The 10,104-nt window shown below is 29.5% G+C and overlaps 1 long non-coding RNA gene across 2 annotated transcripts; it reads left to right on the top strand.

The window, feature by feature from the left end:
• The first annotated feature begins 4,931 nt into the window (after window positions 1-4,931).
• On the top strand, window positions 4,932-6,738 carry LOC145072929 (uncharacterized). 2 transcript variants are annotated; one of them, XR_013691197.1, is made up of 7 exons: window positions 4,932-5,120; window positions 5,263-5,506; window positions 5,656-5,807; window positions 5,906-5,971; window positions 6,038-6,132; window positions 6,379-6,449; window positions 6,550-6,738. It is a non-coding gene; the product is annotated as an uncharacterized LOC145072929 (long non-coding RNA). The 2 variants fall into 2 exon arrangements; XR_013691196.1 differs by lacking the exons at window positions 6,379-6,449; window positions 6,550-6,738 and having other exon boundaries at window positions 4,933-5,120; window positions 6,038-6,281.
• Window positions 6,739-10,104: the final 3,366 nt, after the last annotated feature.

Genomic DNA, 10,104 nt, shown 5'->3' with positions numbered 1-10,104 from the left:
TGATTCATAGGGTAATGTTATGCCAGTGACCGGCTAGACCGATATCTTGATTAGAGTAATGCTACGTTATGTGATCTGTTGATCAATTGCTAACTGTGAACTGTTATATGATTATGTGTTATGCGTATGATTGCTAGATCTGGGGTGTGACCCGGTATGCAGGGTCGTCCTATGATTTGTTACGTTATGTATGCGTTTTACGCTATGGGCCGGAAGGCAATATGTATGGACCGGAAGGTCGTGGCCTGGAAGGGCGTATATGTGGTTGGTATATTGGGGGTATCTCACTAAGCTTTTGGGCTTACAGTTGTGGTTTTATGTTTCAGGTTCTCAAGAGTCTGTGGCAAGGCAAAGGCGTGATCGTACCGTTCCATGCGTTGGTGTTTTATGATATGAACCTGGGAAATTACTCTGTTTAATGATGTATTGAAAACCTTTTTGCAATAATGTTAATAAAATGGGTGATTTTGAAAAGTTTTAATTGTTTTGAAATTTTGGGCGTTACATTTTGTATTTGTTATAAGAATCCCATCGTGGTTTTATTTTGTTGCGGATAATGTCCCTACATCAATGATTTCTAAAAAGCTTTGTTGAAACTTGTTGCTTATATCCTGAAGAGAAAAAATATCATTTATGTTGAGTAACTAAAAAAACATAATGTTATAAGTGAATATATTTTTTGTTTTTATGAACATTTTTATTTTAACAATCTGATTGTTTCATATAATATAAAGTTTTTTGAGTTGTAAATGTCAACCAAATTTCATTTTTTTTGTTTGTGTTCGTCGACAAAAATGTTTTAATTTAAACTTATATGTGTCTAGATTATTTTCACTTTAATATGTCTTATTTTCTATCCTTTTACATGGTTGTGGTTTATTAATAATACTAGATTATGACCCCGCGTAAAACGCGTGGAACATATAAAAATGTACATGTAAATGTATAAAAAAGTTGGCACTATAAAAAAATAAAGTAATATAAACAGACTTAGCATTATTGCTAACATTTAAATGTTTGAAAAAAAAACAAAGAAACACTTGAATATCTATAATAGTTGAAGGACCTCTTTGTAAACATAACTTTTTGTTTTATTAGTTGGACAACCTTCCTCGTAATATATGAGTACCTTCAATCTCTTTTCACTTGTAATGCGAGAAACAAAAAATATATAACTGAAAATGAGTGAAGACAAGCTTATGCAAGTATAATCCAACATTTGATAATTATTGTCATTGACTTTTGTTAGTGGCCATAACAAAATAAACTACTATAGGAAATTGCCTCCGCTGAAAACAGAATGAGATTCTTTCATTAGACGGAGTTAAATTCATGCAAGGTATATAAGTAGTCTCCATAAAGAATCTAACATATATGATTTAGGCTTCAATGACGTTTCTTCCAAGCCTAACAATCTATAATATAGTAGAATTGCATAGTCATTTGGTTTGGTCGATATTACAAAGTAATATGACTGGAACACCTATTTTTAGTGTAAGTTTATGGTTGGAAATTCTAGATGCCTTAAAATCATTCAACATAACTGAAGAGTAAATTGATTCCTCAAAAAAAACCTGGTAACTCTGTATCACGTAAAGAATTTGAACTCATATGTTTTTCCTTCATCTTTCATCAATCCTAAAATGTAGTCATTGGTAGCATCAAATTCTTCATTTAGGGGGAGCTTGTTGGGTCATTTAGAAAAGAAAGTTATAAACCAAGGGGGAGATTATTGGGTCAAAAATATGGTTTATAATTTGCTTTTCTAGGAAAATGTATTTTTGTGTCTTGGACCGTAAACAATTTGGTGTTTACGGTCGTATACATGTTTACGGTTGAGATTACGGCCGTAAACCCATTTACAGCCCATGTTCTCCGGACCATATTCCCTAGTATATATATATATATATATATATATATATATATATATATATATATATATATATATATATATATATATATATATAGGTGTTAGGGGTGAAGAGTGGGGATTAATGAACAAGAAGAGAGTTTACGACCAGGAGAGAGAGAGAAAGGAGCATATGTGTGTAACTGTGTGAATCTTGTAAGAGAACTTCATTCTAATCAATTCAAACAAGATTCATATTATTATTCTTCTCCTTCTCTTCTATTTGATCTGACATCATCCGTTTGATTGGGATTCCGCACCATCAAACGGATCTGATTGATATACATGCAAATTAAGGACTTACAAATATAAACATTTTACCTCTTATGTAGTTTTATGTGTGCTATGTGTATGTGTATGTGTGTGTTTGTTTGTTTGTTTGTATATTGCATCATACTTGATGTCTTGGTGTTTTGCATCTTTAATTTTTTTGCAAAAAAATTAATTTGACAGACCTGCTATTACAGTTTAATTTCATTTCTATTAAACATAAATTGTTATTTAACTTTGGATTTTTCAGTACTTGATTGTACTTTTTAATTACTTTTTTTATTAATGCAAAGTAGTATCTAATTGTACTTTCAACCCGCTACTATAAAAATTAGCCCAAAAGATACCACTCTTTCAAGGTGTCATTACTTTTATAGCAAGATAGTTTCTAATTCTCATTGTTAATGGCAATGTAGTTTCTTATTTTTTTTGTCTATATAATAATTTTAAATGTACCCACCGTGGTTTTCATGAGTTATAAGCTAGTTCGTCTTATATACAATGATGATACAGCTAAAGATATGACAAAATTTATCTTTGTTTTTCAAAATTTTAGAGTAGTTGTCCCTAAAAGATGATTGATTGGTTAGAATTAGGCATGCATGTAAATGTTGTTTTAAAATTTTGTTTTTATTTTTATTCGTGTAATTGTTGTTTTCATTTTATTTTAACATTGTACATCAGAAAGTATTTGAAATCTAAATTCTTGTAAGTTTTTAATTATGTAAAGGATTTATTTCAATATTTTTATAAACTTTTAACTATATAGTTTCAGCAAATTTTTGTAAGTTTTTAATTATGGAAATGATTTATTTCAATCTCTTTTAAAACATTTAAATATACAGTTTAATAAAAGATATAAGACTTATTTTATATCTATTTTTTTTATAAATGGTATATTTTACCATGGTTAAGTGATATGTTCGATATATTAACTTAGATATTTGGTACTAGGTGTAAAACCCGTGTATTACACGGTTTATTAAAAAAAATATATCAAAGTTTAAATATTAAGAATTTTTTAAAATAAAATTTTAAAATAAATAGATATATTCTAATGAATAAATAGAATCACTATTAAGAAGATCATCCATAATATCAATGATTACTTTATCATATTCATTAAATTTATTATCATATTCAATGTATTTTAATATATATATATATATATATATATATATATATATATATATATATATATATATATATATATATAAATTTTTTGCATTTATTATCACATTAAATATATTTAATACTTTACATATATAAATTTAGTATTATGTGTCATATTAATTGATTTAATTCAAAAAAACCACAAAATGACATGTGGATTTAAATTTAATCAAAAAATTTACAAAATTACATGTGACAAATTTAATGAGAAGATGACATTTGGCAAAATGATCTTCATTTATTAGGATATATTATCTTTTTTCAACTTTAATTTAAAAGTTTCGGATTTTTAATACATTTTTTTTTAAATTTCGATCTATCATATATATCCTAACTTTTATTAGGATACTTCTTAAGTAATCATAACATTGGCAAAATAAATATTACATAACATTTAATCTATGACCATCCTTTTTAATTTAATTGACATATTTAACAATATATTATAAAAATCGTTCTATGTTTTAGTAAATTCAAGTAACTTTTAACAGTAAATTAATGAAATACGAATATATATATATATATATATATATATATATATATATATATATATATATATATATATATATATATATATATACTTTTTTATTCATGTTTATTTATAATTTATTAGTTTAAACAAAACGCTTCAAATCTAAATGCTATTTTATGTAGCGTTTAAAAAATGCTACAAACTACAAGCTACCCACTATCATCTACACGCTACCCGTTACTAGCTAATTTTATATCACATGACAATTATACGTTTTTATTACCATTTTAGTTATTTTCTTTTATATTTTTTGTTGTGTTAGTTATTGCTAATAACTAATCTTCAGGTATATTTAAACATACAAAATTTATTTTTTAATATACAATCGAAAGTATTTGATGACAAGTGTGATTTTATGATATTCAAAGTAAAAAAAAAAATATGATAATTTAAGAATAAATAATCTTTTGTTATTTTTCCAATAGGACAATACTTGGAAACGTAACATATTTGAGATTTATATGATATATATTAATATAGAATTTTCAACAATAACTTGACTTCTAATCCTAATCCTAATCCTAATCCTAATAAATAAGTGCACGTGGCTTCTCCTTACGTATCTTCCCACCTTATTTTCCCGCTCAATCTATCAAACTATATTCCGAAACTAGTTGTGAAACCCGTATATTATACGGGTTCATTAAAACAAAATGTTAAATACAAATAATTAAACGTAAAATTTGAAATAAGTAAAACTTATGAGAAAAAAAACATGTAAAAAAATAAATTAAATTTATGTGTTTAGTTGTCAGACCCGTGTAATAAACATGTTAGTTATAACAATATGTTAAATACGAAGGTTTAAACTGTAATTTATTTAAAATTGAAATTGAAGTTTGAAATTTAAAATTTGAAATTAATATAGTTATTATGGTATCTTTTATTTATAGAAACTAAATTAATGATATATTAAAAAATAAAAAATAAAATAAATGACAAATGAAAAATAAATATCTCAAAATTATGATAAAATGACATGCGGCATAATGCATTAGAGAATGACACGTGGCAAACTTCTTCGACCTTTTATGTTCTTGAATTTCATATTTCAGTAAATCACGAAAAATCAGTAATCTATATTCTAAATCTTCAATCAGCCTCAAATCTCGGTCCTTTGGTTCACTCTTATTTGGATTTCAAAATCCCTCATTCACTCCCTTCGGTTACAAGATCAATAGAATCACCTTGTAAAATCATCCTCGCATTTAAATCCCAAGATTCTAAATTCTGGAGGTACAAGCTTCTTCTTATTCCTCCAAACGCTAGCTTTGTGTGTGTGTTTAATGATGTGTGTGTGTGTTTTCTTTATCATCCTCGCATTCTAACTTATTGCAGTTTTATAAAAAACTTATTTTTTTATTGTTTAAAACCCTAGGTCTGTGTATTCTGATTCAGAAAGACATGGGATCGGAGGGATGTGTTGTTGGGAGATTTTTTATTGTCTCCTTCGTCTGCTTCAAGCTTTAGTGCTCTAGGGTTTACGTGTTTCAGCCAATCGATTTCAAAATGTTTTTTTTTATATCGAGATATAGCTGGTCTTAATTTTAACTTTTTAATTTGACAATATCATCGAATGTCTGTGATTGAAGTTTCGTGGGTTCTAAAGTTTTGCCTCTAAGGTATGATTCTGCGCTAAATTACTTAAACTTTTTCAAGCTGCTTTGTTTATCTTATTCATGTTCACGCTTTATATTTATGTTTCATATTTTGAAATCAGCTCATAATTACTTTCCCCATATAATGTTTTTATATTTTTTTTTTGTTTCAGGTTACAATTTGGAACCCTAATTTCAATGTTTACCATATTACCTAAAACCTTTAGTTTTTATGACGAATAAATTATTATCACATTGAAATTGGAGTCCTCGGTAACTCTGATTTAAAGTCTTATTGCCAATTTTTAGTAAAGCACGAATGAAGGTACTAATAATTGGTAATATCATTTTCAAAAAATTATTGAATTAACAATTTTGTAAAAACAAATTACAATCAATGACTTTTGTTAATTATTTTGGCAGGTTACTACACCAATTGTGGGAAACTTTAGGTCATCTGCTAATTACAAGAACATGTTTATATTTGATGTAAGTGTATTTGTATTGATATAACACCACTGTAGTCATGTGTATTCATTAAACATTTTGGTGCAGATAGACACACAAGAGTTTGGGAACTTTGGGATTTAATCTAATCACTTGTCGAAGACATTTCTTAATATTTCATAACATAGTTCAAATACATATGGGTCAGTCTTATGTTCTTGGATCTTACTGTTTAAATTAAATTCTTGGTTCATGATTTGGGTGTGTATGTGTTGTATGATTCATTTTGTGTTTATGTGTGTGTTTATGTATCTTATGTGCTCTTTTAATATAAGATGCTTATTTATCTTTATTACTTTAATATATATTCTAAACTTGATGGTTAAGAATGTCTCTTCTTTGATATGGACTTTGTTTTCATGATTTTCATTGATTCCTATCATTTTAAGGTTCATGTAACTGCTACGCCTCCACTGCAGTACACATAATCTAGAAAGGTTAAAACAGGAAACACAAAAAAGTAAGCATGAATCTTTAGTAGTGGAAGTGTAGTATTGTCTTTTTTTTTTTTTTTTTTTTTTTTTTTTTTTTTTTAAATAATTATGTTGGCATCGTGTTAGGTCTTTATTGGGGTGCAAAATAATAGGAGGGCATTTCTTGTGATATCAGTATCATTGTGGAAGATAGCTACACTATAAAAATTAAAGTAAGCTCTCACAAATTTTGTTCATCTTTATCTCATTTTAGGAAATTTATTTAATACAACACAATCTTGTTCTTATTTCATTGTTGATATTATTATGTTATTATGGGAGTATAGCAATAACTTTTTTGTAGTCTTGCAAAAATCATATTTTCTTTATTTTCTTTTGATAATGATTTTTTTAAATGTAGATTTTAAAGATAGCTTACATCTTATATTCTCCCCAAATTGCAGTATGTTATAAGTTGTGGTGGGTTATGGTTATATTGATGCAATTATGTAGTTAGATGATTGAATGCTTGATGTTTAATATTAAGGGTAAGTCGGGAATGATTTTTGAAATGTATTATTACGTGATTAATAATTTTTTTGCAAATTTTTGATTAGTCATTACGATTTTGAATTATCGATTTCGTTTTTCTTTTTTAACCGTGATTTCCATGGGTTTAAACCTAGTTTTATAATATTTAAAAACGATTTCATTTTATCAACTATTTAAAAATAAATGTATTATAATATAATCTACACCCGAACAATTTCGATTTTGAAATCTATGTACCAATACAATATAAATTTTGGTTAGAAAACCTACATTATTCGAGTCTAAATAGCATTGTCGGATGTACATGAAGTTTTGGTTAGAAAATGTACAACAAACAGCTTTGTCGTACAATATAAATTTTGGTTAGAAAACCTAGGAAACATAGCCCGCCAAATCGAACTTATTGACACTCGAGAATAATTCATCCAAGTTCAAATATTTGAAGAAGCAACTATTCGCCGCTGCTGCATCGCGTAGGTACACCACTAGTATATATATATATATATATATATATATATATATATATATATATATATATATATATATATATATATATATATATATAAGACTAAGACAGTCTTACTGTTAGTAGGTCTCATTCACGAAGCCGGTCTATAATGAGGGTATAAGGTTACTACCTATAAAATGGTGGTTTAATGGGTGTCCATTCTCATCCACCGCTTCCTTTACTGGTGGAGGGTTGTTAGCCGAACGGGTAGGATAGAACATTAATTCTCCCTCATTAAAAGTATAATGATAAATATAAAGTAACTAAACTTTTATTTAATTCTCAATCTTAGTTACTTTAAGAAAAATGTGACAATGGTGTCAATATATGAAATTACACTTATCACCTTGTTAAATTGTTAGTGGAGCGTGTGTGGTTAACCGACACACTAATCTGGGACTGACAATGTGTGGAAAAGGGTAGTTTGATGTTAATCATAGATCAATGGAGCGCGTATGATTAATCGGCACAATGATTAGGTGATGTGTAGAATTGGGTGAACCGTGTTAATTTACATGGTTATTCACACATTGTTTGTGATCCTCGACATCCCAATCATAAACTTGAAGGGCACAATCGAGATTTAAACATGCATTTGAAAATTTCAATGAATCTTAAAGATCTAGGAATTTGAAACCAATTAAAACCTAATAATCTATTTCGTTTTTCATGGTGGAAATTGGTAAATCGTCATTTACCTACCTTCAAATATTTTACAATTGGATTACGACATCCCTCTTCGCAATTGTAGGATATTATGTTGGATCCTAGCCTTAATATTTCATATTAGGTGTAATATTAAGGATTCTTATCTAATATAAACTTTGTTCTTCTTCCTTTTCAGATGTCTATCCCAAACAATGCTTTAACACCAATTCCTTCAGGCTCTTTCTCCCTAATGAACCTATGTGGGAGGGTCATTTTTGATGGTTCGAATTTCAATGACTGGATTCGTAACATCAGAATGGCTATTTGTTATGAGGACAAAGAATATGTCCTTGATAAAGAGCTAAAGGAGATTGATGTCACCATTGCTACTCCTGAACAAATCGCTGAACACACTACTCATGAGAGCGATGCGACAAAGGTGTCATGTCTTATGATTGCAACCATGATAGCTAAGTTGCATAATTACTATGAGGACTACTATCCCTATGAAATGTATCATGATTTAATAGAAAGATACCATCAAAGTGCTCGGCAGGAGAGGGATGAGATCATTGCCTCCATGCTCATAACCAAAACAAAGGATGGTGAACCCATCACGGCCCACTTGCAAAAGATGCAGAGATATGTGGATCGCTTGCTAAAATTGAATGTCAATTTTGATGAAGAGTTGGCAATAGATATAATTCTACACTCTTTAATTTCTTGTTATGATCAGTTTCGTATGAATTATCATATGAACAAGGAGGATGTCACTCTTAGCAAGCTTCAAGGGCTTTTAAGGACTGCAGAAAGCAACCTTAAAGGCAAGTCGGTTATGTCTACTCCTACTACTACTTCTGCCTCTGTTCTGGCAATAGGACATGGAAAGGGAAAGAAGAGGAAGGCTCCATTCAAGAGCCGCAAGGGAAAGTCCCTTGATGGATCCGCTTTAGTGGGACCAAAGCTGGTCTCGTTAATCCCTCTTCAAATCTGATGGATGCTGACTGCTTCCATTGTCATGAAAAAGGGCACTAGAAACGAAGCTGCCCTAAGTACTTGCGGGACATAAAGGATGGGAAGCTCAAACCCTCCTTTGCAAGTATTTACATTATTCAATCTAATAACTCATCACATGCTAATTCTTCGGTCCTTGATATAGGCTGTGGATTTCACATTTGTTCTGATTTACAGGGACTAAAAAGAAGTAGGGATGTGGAGCACGGGAAGATAGACTTAATCATGGGAAATAGGAAAATGTCGTCTGTAACCAAGATTGGAGTTTATTATTTATTGCTTAGAAATGGTTTAAATTTAGATTTGAATAATTGTTGTTTCTCGTCCGATATGTCGAGAAATGCTATTTCCTTTCATTGTTTGTACAAAGAAGGATTTACCTTTTCGTTTAATAATGAAGTTGGTGCAATTTATGCTTATTATAATGTTGTATTTTATTTTGAAGCATTACCTTGCAATGGTGTATATGAAACTGTGAATGTTGTAGATAACTTAGGAAATAATGTGTTGAGTATTGATTCGTCCAATGCTTTGGACAAGGCATGCTTGTGGCATTGTCGTCTTGGACATGTCAACAAGAAGCGCATAGCCCAACTTCAAAAGGATGGAGTTTTGGAGTCATTCGACTTAAAGTCGGATGACACTTGCGAATCTTGTTTACTTGGAAAGATGACCAAATCACCCTTTACTGGTACTTGTGAAAGGGGTGAGGTTTGTTGGACCTCATAAACACCAATGTATGTGGACCATTCAGAACCGCTATAAGGGATGTTAACCGCTTCTATGTGACTTTTACTGATGATTATAGTAGGTATGGCTATATCTACTTAATCAAGAAAAAGTCAGAAACTTTTGAAAGGTTCAAAGAGTTTTAGCAAGAAGTGGAGAATCAATTGGGCAAGAAGATAAAGATGCTACGATCAGATCGTGTAGGAGAGTATCTTAGTATCGAGTTCCTTGATTATCTTAAGGAATGTGGA

The sequence above is a fragment of the Lactuca serriola genome, chromosome 1 (genome assembly GCF_051521515.1).
Source record: "Lactuca serriola cultivar US96UC23 chromosome 1, Lser_US96UC23_V15, whole genome shotgun sequence".
NCBI classification, from domain to species: domain Eukaryota; kingdom Viridiplantae; phylum Streptophyta; class Magnoliopsida; order Asterales; family Asteraceae; genus Lactuca; species Lactuca serriola.
This window is presented reverse-complemented; position numbering and strand designations above follow the sequence as displayed.